The following is a 10,576-nucleotide window of genomic DNA, read 5'->3' on the forward strand; positions in this document are numbered from 1 at the left end:
TACCCACAACTGGATGGTGGGTATTTGGGGATACACCCTATATAGAAGGGTGGAGGTGGGTCATGCTCTATGTCAAAGAGCAACTCACATCATCAAGGATTAGCTTTGGGTTAGAGGAGGGTTGGGAGGAGACACTGTGGGTCAAACTACAACGAGGGCATGGCAAAAGCAACCTTACGGTGGATGTCTTCTACAGACCACCCAATCAGGGAGAAGAGCCGGACCGGGACTTCTCCAGTCAGCTTATGGAGGTGGCTAGGTCAAGGAATGTCATTGTCATGGGTGACCTAAACTACCCAGATATTTGCTGGGAGGGGCAGACAGCCAGGTCTGACCGCTTGTGTAGGTTCCTGGCTGTATTACAGGACCTTCCCCTTATCCAGGAGGTGCACAGTCCCACTAGGGGTAACGCTTTGCAGGACCCAGTCCTGGCCACTGGGGATGACCTGGTGAGGGGACTGCAGGTCCTTGACCACCTGGGCAATAGCGATCATCACCTGCTGGAATTCACTATCCAGCACAAGGTGTCAAGGGCTTATAGCAAGACTAAAGCCCTTGACTTCAGAAGGGCCAACTTCAATGAGCTTTGGAGATTAGGCACTGAGGGCCCAGAAGGTAGAGGAGATGAGAGTCCATGAGGGTCATTCGTACCTTAAGGAGGCAATCCTCCAGGCCCAAAGGATAACAGTCCTGAGAAAAGCAAGTGGGGTAAGAGTGCGCAGAAACCCCCTTGGTTCAGCAAGGGCATTCAGGAATGCCTGAAGACTAAAAGGGTGGCATACAACCAGTGGAAGGGAGGGGCTATCACCAAGAAGGAGTACTTCTCCTCAGCCCGTGAGTGTAGGAAGGCTATTAGGAAGGCCAAGGCAGAGATAGAACTCAGGCTAGCATCCAGGATTAAGGACAACAAAAATTCCTTTTTCAAGTACATTGGGAGCAAGATGAGGGCACCAGACAATGTAGGGCCCCTGCAAGACTCAAATGGAAACCTTGTGGCTATACCAGATGAGAAAACCAATATTTTTAACAGTTTCTTTTCCTCTGTTCTGCCTCTGCTCCCTTGCCCTGGCTATATGAGCATTTGTGGTCATCTGGTCAGGTGCTGGGGGATTGGAAACTAGCTAATGTGGTCCTCATTTTTAAGAAAGGGAGGAAGGAGGACCCAAGTAACTATAGCCTCACCTGGGTCCTTGGGAAGGTCTTGGAGAAAATCATCAAGGAGCACATCTGTGGGGGGCCAGCAGGGGAGATCATGCTCAGGGGCAACCAGCATGGGTTCATCAAAGGCAGGTCCTGGCTGACCAACCTGATTGCCTTTTATGACCAGGTAATTAAATCCTTGGATGATGGTGTCACCATGGATGTAGTCTTTCTAGACTTTAAGAAGGCCTTTGACACTGTCTCTCACCCCATTCTCATTAATAAATTAAGCAACTGTGATGGGTAAAAAACTGGCTGATGGGGCACACCCAGAGAATAGTGGTGGACAGGTCATACTCAACCTGGTGAGATGTGAGCAGTGGGGTCCCCCAGGGCTCAGTCCTTGGGCCCGCACTGTTTAACATCTTCATGAACAACTTGGAGGAGGGGTTTGAAAGCATGCTGTCCAAGTTTGCTGATGACACTAAGAAGTGGAGCAAGGTGGGCACACTTGAAGGGACAGAGAGGCTGCAAATAGATTTAGACAGACTACAAAAGTGGGCAGATGAGAATAGGATGGGGTTCAGCATAGATAAATGCAGGGTGCTGCACCTTGGGAGAAGGAATCCAGAGCATACATACAGACTGGGGAGTTCCCCTCTTGAAAGCACAGAAGTGAAAAGGGATCTTGGAATCATTGTTGACTCGAAGATGAACACGAGCTGCCAATGCCAGACTGCAGCCAGCAAGGCCAGCCATACTTTGCTATGCATCCAAAGATGCATCTCAAGCTGGTCCTGAGAGGTGATACTCCCCCTCTATGGAACGTTGTTCAGGCCACAATTGGAGTACTGTGTCCAGTACTGGGTGCCATGCTTTAAAAAGGATGTGGCCAGCCTGGAGAGAATTCAGAGGACGGCCACCCATTTGGTGAACAGGCAGCAGGGCAGGCCCTATCAGGAGAGACTGAGGCACCTGAACCTGTTTAGCTTTGGCAAGAGAATGCTGAGGGGGGATGTGGTGGCTGCCTACAAACTCATCAGGGGAGATCATCAGCAAATAGGAAGAGCCCTATTCTCCCCAGCACCACCTGGGGTGACGAGGAACAATGGTAGTAAGCTGATGGAGAACAGGTTTAGGTTAGAGATCAGGAGGCAATATTTTACAGTTGGGGTGGCCAGAATCTGGAACCAACTTCCTAGGGAATTGCTCCTTGCCCCTACCTTAGGCAAACTCAAAAAGATGATCACCTGACTGGGGTCTTGTGAACCCAGCATTCATTCCTGCCTATGACAGGGGGTCCTTATCAGGTCCCTCCTGACCCTAGCTACTATGAAACTATGAACTTTAAAACTACAATAGCATTGGAGGTCACATTCTACCCCTTTAAGGGGCAAGCTTCCACCTCAACAATGTGTGCCCCTAGCCCCAGATACTTTAGGAGCTCCTAGATCCCCTCAGTCTTACCAGCACCAGAAACAAGCAAGCATCTCTGAATAGAGCTCCCGCAAGAGCTGCTTCCTCCTGGTTGCTGCCAGAGCATTAACTACTTCCAGATTCAGCCCTGGGCTGAGATGTTCCCAGGGCTCTGCCTCACTACGGTCAGCTGACCGGGTGCAGGTGCTAGCTAATTCCCTCATTAGCCTGCTGCCATAGTAACCTGCACCTGTGGGATTTCTGTCTGGGTCCTAGGGTCCTTTCTCTAGGCAGCTTCTGTTAGTACCCTGCGACAAGGTGAAGTTATTTTCATTACTGTAAGACAGGGCTGTTCCCAACAGTACTTATAGTGGTGAAAATTAGTTTGCTGCAGTCTAATAACATCACAAATGTAGACTGGGATGCTTTACACCACAGCAAATTAGTCTTTCACTTAGCAAATTAAGTGCATGTGTGAATGCACCCAGAGTGCTCTAACTGGCTTTTGCAGAATACAAAATATCTTTGGAAGGATATGGGAAGATCCCAGTTCAATTCTTCTCATTTCTCTTTCAGTCTGTCAAAATAGAGACTCAGCAGCAATCCTTGATGAAAGAAAAGATTGTATTCTTACACTAAGTATTATATTGTATTATACAATAAGAATCATTTCTTCAAAGAACAAAATTCAGCCTATATTTGGTGAAAGTTTTTTTATAGGCCACAGAGCACCCCGTACTAATAAAAAAAAAATCAAAATAGAGAAGTGGCATTTCTGTTTCTGTGTACACATAGGAGAAAATCCTTTGTAATTTAAAGATTAGTTTTAGATATTTAAAAATGTACCTGGTATTCATGTTCTCAGGCGTTTTTTTTTTTAAGATAGGAAAAGATTAGGTTTTCTTTCAAGTTGCCAAATTTGAATACAATGTTCATTTCTACCCCTTGGTGGGTTTTTTCCCAAATGAACGTCTATTACCAAAAACTGCTCAGGAAAGCTTCTTCCCTACTACCATGTAGGAAAGGTCATATGTTTCTTCTGCTTGGCTCATTTAAATAATTATTTCTGTATTAAATGTCCCCATCTAGTGCTCTGCTGTTATGCTCAATAATGCATTTCAATTGTGGGTCATCCATTTCCAAAAAAGAAAAATATCAGAATAATAAATCGGCACAAAAGTGCCAAGAGCAAAACACGCACTGTATTCTGGTAATAATGCATTGATTTGAAAAGTATACAGCTTTCAAAAGCTGTCAATATACCGATCCCTGTGAGGCTACTCACACTTTCATATAGATGTAAAGTTCTGTGATGTTGATTACAAAATATAAATATGGCCCTTTTCCCCTTTAAAATATGTATTTACACAATTTATACTGTGCTATTTGAAAATAAATGCTAATTGCCAAACATGTACTGTCAACTGCATGCTGTAGGCACTATGTTATGATATCTGTACAGACTTCTGGTATGGACTACTCCTTAAAACATTACATTTCCCTATCACAGTAACATAAAAAGAAAAGAACATCTGCCTTAAGCTTAGTGCATATGACATGAGATTTGAGATATAAACCAGAAATTAAAAAGGCTGTAGGCTATATCCTGATTACTGATGAAGAAAAATGCTAATTAAATCTTGCAAAGTGTTTGAACATTGTTTTCCATGAATAAATTCAGATTTATTAAATCAAAATATGTTGTGGAAACATGCTGTTTTCAATGACGTTTTGGTGAAAAGAAATACCAAAATGAAATATTTAAAATTTATAGCTTAAATTTGATATTTTTGAAATTTTTAAATTCAACATCAAATTGTTCCATTTTATTTAAACTTCTATATCCCAGCAGTAATTGCAGCATTATAGCATATTAAATTTTTATATTAACTTTTGGTTTGGCAAAATTAAGCATTTGGATGTTCCAAATTGATTTTGCCCCACCCCCCAATTCCATGACATAAGATCTGAAAATTCAATTTTTCAGTATGACCAAGAAAGAAAGAAGGCTTCAATATTTCAAGTTTTACATGGCACAGCAATACAGATTTCCATTCAAATCATTATAATGGTTATCTGTGCTAGCTTAGTCTTGTTGGCATGAGAAAAAAAACAATGATGAAATGGCAGCATAACTTCACTATGTGCTGGATACCAGAAGAAATGACATCCAGGGAACCTATTTTATTAACTTTTCTTAGGTTTATGATAAGTCTGAATTGTTTACCTGTGCTTAATACCATTTTATTAGAGACTTTACTGGGGAAAAATTGTGTACAGACTATTACAGATGATGCTTAACATCATTTTTTATAATAGAAAAATTGTGACAGCAATATTTGCCCAGAAATACCTACCATGGTCCTGACACTAACACTGGAGAGCAATCCTACTGCTTTCTGGTGCTACACCTCTAGTGTGTGCCAAAGCAATTATCCAAGTTCATTGACCTGAGGAATATGAAAAAAGTAACTATAGAAAATGTCAATGTTTTTCAATATATGAAAAAGCAATATGTGATGCCATATTGTTTTTTCATATATTTTACCAGGACATAATGGTAATGTAATCCCTGAAACTGGCACTTTAGTCAACAGTTTGACAGTAGGAAAGACAGAAAGGAAGAGAAAAGGAAGAAAGTGAGCGGATAATATTGGATGCATTAAATTAAATGCCTTATGAAAATTGCAATGCTTTATTCTACAATCCAGTATTTGACAAAACCAAATGTTTAATAAAATATTTCTTAATATTCTAAAATTTATATTTGCTTGCATTCCAGTAGATTCTTGGAGTACGTTGGGGATAACTTTTTGATACAGATGGTAAAGAGTCCAGTGAGGGGAGCTCTTTTTGACTTACTGTTCACAAACAGGGAGGAACTGGCTGAGAATGTGAAGATGGAAGGCAACTTGGGTAACAGTGACTACAAAATGATACCATTCTAGATCCTAAATGGAGAAAGGAAGGAGAGTATCTGAATAAAGATAGTAGAGTTCAGAAAAATAGACTTTAGTAAACTCAGGGAACGCCCTAAGAAGCAGGTATGAAGGGTAAAGTCCAGAAGAGCTGGCTGTACTTTAAGGAGACCCCTCTAAGGGAACAGGAGCATGCTATCCTGATGTGACGGAAGGATAGGAAGTTCAACTGGCTAGACACCAATCTCTTCTATGAGTTGCAACTCAAAAAGGAAGGCTACAAAAAGCAGAAATTTGGTCAGGAAAAAAAAATATCATGCAGGAGTACAGGGAGAAAATTGGGAAAGGCAAGGATAATTTGAGATGCAGCTGCCAAGAGATATAAAGGCAGTAAAAAGAGATTCTAAGAAGAAGACCAACGAAACAATAGGTCCCTAACAGAATGCAGAAGGCAATCTAGTCACGAAGGAAGCAGAGAATACTAAAGTACTTAATGCCATTTTTACTTGTCTTCACAAACAGGGGTGATGGCTATAAAATGGTATTTAGAGGTTTGCTTTTGGAAATTGGCTTGTAGATATAATAGATATTGTATTAGAACAATGGTCCGGAGGAACAGCAAAGGTTAATTGATTTCTAAAAACCTGTTTGTGACAAAATTTTCCTTCAAGGCCCACTGTGTCTGACACAGGCAAGCAGCAAGCAGACACACAGGCTGGGAAATTGAAGACATTAACCACTGTATACCATAGTAGAGATAAGGGACTCTGCTGTGTTAGCCAGGTCACAGTGCCCAGATTTACGGCTTTGGGGAACAAACCAAATTAGGATGAATGGGTGTGCTGGGTTTGTCAAATAAAGGAATATGCTGATAGGACACAACATGGATAGTATGATAACCATGGATCTAGGTTTTCCATTTCCCACAGACAAACAGAGAAAACTACAGATTCCCTGCTTTTATCAGAGAAAATGCGGATTTCTCTTTTTAGCAGAGAAATCCACCGATTATCCAGTTTTGCAAAGAGCTCTTGCAGGCTGACATAGCTCCAGCCTGCAAGAGCCGATTGCAAAAAGGGTGGGAAATTCCCAGTCCTGGCTGGAGAGGGAGAGAGGGGGGAGGGTGAGGCCTGGGCCTCTGAGGCAGCCACAGCTGGGGTCAGGGTCAGACTTGCCCTTCACCCCTGGATCCTAGAGGTAAGTGGGGCTTGGGGCTGGGGTGGGGAAGATGGTTGGGGGCTGAGGGAGTGGGGGGTGCTGCCAGCCCCAGGTGGCACATAGCAGCTGGGAGCAGGGCCAGGGGGTGAGGGCAGGGTGCCCCTCTGCAGTGGGGCTTTGCAGACAAGCGATGCAGGGCTCAGTGTGAAGGTGCTCGCCATATGCGGGCTGCACACATGCTGCCTGGCTGCCTGCCCAGGGGAGGGGTAGGGTGGTATGCAGCCAGAGCACAGCTCTGTTAGCTATGGTGAGGGCTGGGGGTGCAGGGAGGTGGGTCACTTCTCATATGCGGTGGCCGCTGCCACTTACCTGGAGGCCCATGATGGCGGTGATGGCCACTGCCTACAAAACCTTACGCTGCCACTGCGGAGCCATGCCCAGAGCTGTGTGGCTGGCCACTGGGCAGCAACGGCAGCGTGGTGGTAGCTGGCGGCATGCAGCCATCCCCACCACCACTCCACACTGCTGCCGCCATCCGTACAGATCTGAGCATGGCTCCACGCCGGCAGCAAGAGGTTTTGTAGGCCGTGGCAGTCAGTCACCACTGGCATGGGCAGCCACTGCCACTTACCTGTGGAGCTGCCTCTGCCAGCAGTGACTGCTACTGCCTACAAAACTTACTGCTGCCACTGCCAAGCCATGCTTGGAGCTGTACAGCTAGCAGCAGCAGCGTGGTGTGGCATGGGGTGGTGGTGGGGATGGCTGCATGCCGGCTGGCCACCACCATGCTGCTGCTGCCACTCAGCAGCCAGCTGCACAGCTCCAGGCACGGCTCCATGGTGGCAGCAGGAGGTTTTGTAGGGAGAAGCCATCACAGGCTTCCAGGTAAGCAGCAGCAGCTGCTGTGTGCAAGCTAAAGCCTCCACCCCCCATCTCTCGCCGTGGCTGCAGTCAGCCATGGAGCTGTGCACTAGCCGCATGCCAGCCTCCCCCTCCCTCTCCCCTCGGTAGCCAGCTGGGAGGCATGTGTGCAGCCTGCACATGGTGGGCACCACCACACTGCATCCCACATTGCTTGCCTGCAAAGCCCCCCCGCAGAGGGGCACCCCTGCCCTCACCCCCTGACCCTGTTCCCATCTGCGGTGTGCCACCCGAGGCCAGCAGCACCCCCTACTCCCTCAGCCCCCAACCATCTTCCCCAGTCCTGTCCCACAGTCCCTAAGACCCACTTACCTCTAGGATCCAGGGGCAAAGAGCATGGGTCTGCAGTGGCAGCGCTTGCCCACAAAACCCCCTCCATCCTGCATGCAGCCACCACCACCCTGCATGGCCGTGGAGCAGGGTGCGTGCAAGCCCCCCATTTCATCCCCCAGCCAGGTGGCACGTATGTGGCCTGCACATGGTGGTTCCCAGTGTGCTGTCACACCCTGTGCCACTTGCCCACAAAGCCATGCAGGTGGCCATGGGATGGTAGCTGCGACTGCCAAGTTTCCAGCACCCTGTCATGTGCAGCTTTAGTCCAAGTGATGAGTGATGTACTTCCCACCGGCTCCCATGATTGGCAGAGTAGCTGTTCCCTCTAGGCGTTGTCTTCCCCATCTCACCTGCCATGACTTTGAATGTTCCCAGTGGGGGGTTGACTATCCTGGGTCCCTCTGTGGCCCACAGTTGGCTTGATAGTCACTCATGGGGCTCTACCACCCCTCCACCCCTGCCTCACGCCACCTTGATGGATTCAGCCGTATTCCCGGCCACATCCCCTTGCTCCTACAGTTATGGTACCTCTTGGGTTTCTTCTTACTGGCGCACTCGTCTTGAAGCCTGCCTGGCTTACCCCCTTCATGGGCCTTCTGTGCTTGAAGGTCCTGAATGCAGAACCTGCCCTTTACTTTGAGCACTCTGCCCCTCAGGCTCAAATCATCACCTGACATCCTAATGGGCTATACTCTCCAGCCTTCTCTCTCTCAACACCTTCACTCAGGGAAAAACAAAAGAAAAGCACATAACGGAAAACACCAGGCACTGCCTCTGTCACTTTGCTGGGAACTAGGAGACTTCCCTTCCTTGTTTCCTCATGATAGAGGCCATGGAAGCCTAGCTCCCCTATAACATAGCTACGGGAAACTTCCCCCTCTCTAGCACAATCCTAGTTTATACCCGTATGGGTTGTCTGCTTCGCCTTCCCGGCTCCTAACTTGCACCTAGGCTACCTCACTTCTCTCCCTCCTGTGGCATCCCCTCTCCAGGTGTCCTGCCATTCCCCAGCGCAGACTTGGCCATCTTGCTATAGGTGCTGGAGGTGCCCTGCTTGTCCAGTGCTCTCCCTGGGCTCTTGCTGGGCTTTTTCTGCTGGGGTCACCTCCTCCTCCTTGCAACCATGCCCAATACCTCCATCTGCTGTAGTGAAGGTTCTGGCATGCCTCTCTGGGTCCTGCTCTTGCCATTGTCGCAGCTTGCAGGGGCAGTTTCCAGCCCACTTCCCATGCTGGCGGCTGGTCCACTGCTGCTGCTGCTGTTAGGCTTAGGGCTGGGATTCTCTTCTGACTCCTCACCCAGACTTCTTTCCCTCCTGATGGTTTCCCGATGTGGAACCTGAGGCACGCATGCTTCTCCCATCTTTTCCCCCTCCACCGCTTTTTCTGCCGTCCACCATTTTTATTTTTGCTGGCCAGCAATTGCTGGTGACGTCACTGGCCGGTCCCAGCTGAAAAAAGACACGGCTGATGAGCTGCGTGGGCTTTTCTTCTTGTCCTTGCTGCACTGCAGCTCCTAATGCAGGTAAGTGTTTTTTCTTTTTCCTTAGTTTTCCCCTTTATTTCTTCTCTCTCCTGTTCTTTCCCATGACAGTAGCACAGGGTGCAGTGACAGAGTTGTGGTGGCAGCCTCCATGTGCAAACCTCCTGTCAAGCTGGCCAGCATGTGTGTGGCCCACACAGTAATACCCCTGCCATCACCCCCTGGCCCTGATCCTTGGAGTGGGCACAGGGGCACACTCCCCTCCTTCTTGATCTACCACACCAGCACCTTCCCTTTCCCCGACCCTGCCCCACCCCTTCCCCCCCACACACTTATCTGCTGGGGTGGGTGTCAGTGTCTGTGTCTGCATGTCTTTGTGCCTGGGGGGCTGTTGCAAGGGGCATCGGGAGGGCTGTTGAGACTGTGGGAGGACTGCAGGGCACCAGCAGTGCTGGGAAGGGCGGTGGGGGGCCTTTAATTTTTATCACAGATTTTGGGTTTCAGGCTGCTGAGAACTGACATTCAAGAGGAACCTCAGAGTGAAGCTCACATACTGGCCAGATGTACCTTCACTCTCTGAATCCTGGGACTGGTAGATATAGAATTGTTTGTATTATTCTTATCTTTTATGACTGTGTATCCATAAAATTAATCTATTATTGAGTGGAAAGGTTGTGTTTGGCCTGAAGGTCTGCCTGGAACAAGGTATCTGGGTCATAAATCTAGTGCCAAGAAGGGACAGCTATCAGGTGATAAATGCAGTTGGCAAAAATATAGCATAGGTGACAAACAGCTTAGGGTAATGGCAGAACAGATTATGGCTTACTTAAGGAAGCTACATACTTTCAAGTCAGCAGAGCTGGATGCAATGAATCCAAGGGTACTGATGGTAATTTCAGAGGCATTAGTTATCCTCTTTGAGAATTTACAGAGGTTGGATGAGGTTCCAGATGATTGGAAATGGGCAAATGTAGTGTAGTGCTTCTGCAGGTAACACAGGCTCAACTGCAGCTACCATCCGCACTTTTCCCAAGACAAAACGTGAGGTGTTTGTTGTGGGAGACTCCATCCTGAGGGGGACTGAGGGGGCAATCTGCCGCTCCAGCCCCTTAGCCCGGGAAGTCTGCTGCTTCCCAGGGGCCCACATCCGGGACATAGCGGAGAAGATCCCAAAGCTCCTCCAGTCCACAGACCACTATCCTATGCTC

General features: G+C 47.6%; 1 long non-coding RNA gene across 1 annotated transcript; it reads right to left on the reverse strand.

Annotated features, from left to right (window-relative positions):
• Positions 1-2,268: 2,268 nt before the first annotated feature.
• On the reverse strand, positions 2,269-10,310 carry LOC109320916. The gene is made up of 3 exons (XR_002103874.1): positions 10,298-10,310; positions 4,812-4,815; positions 2,269-2,373 (listed from the first exon to the last, which is right to left on the reverse strand). It is a non-coding gene; the product is annotated as an uncharacterized LOC109320916 (long non-coding RNA).
• Between the last annotated feature and the right edge of the window lie 266 nt (positions 10,311-10,576).

This window comes from Crocodylus porosus, unplaced genomic scaffold (genome assembly GCF_001723895.1).
Source record: "Crocodylus porosus isolate Cpor-Errol unplaced genomic scaffold, CroPor_comp1, whole genome shotgun sequence".
Lineage (NCBI taxonomy): Eukaryota > Metazoa > Chordata > Crocodylia > Crocodylidae > Crocodylus > Crocodylus porosus.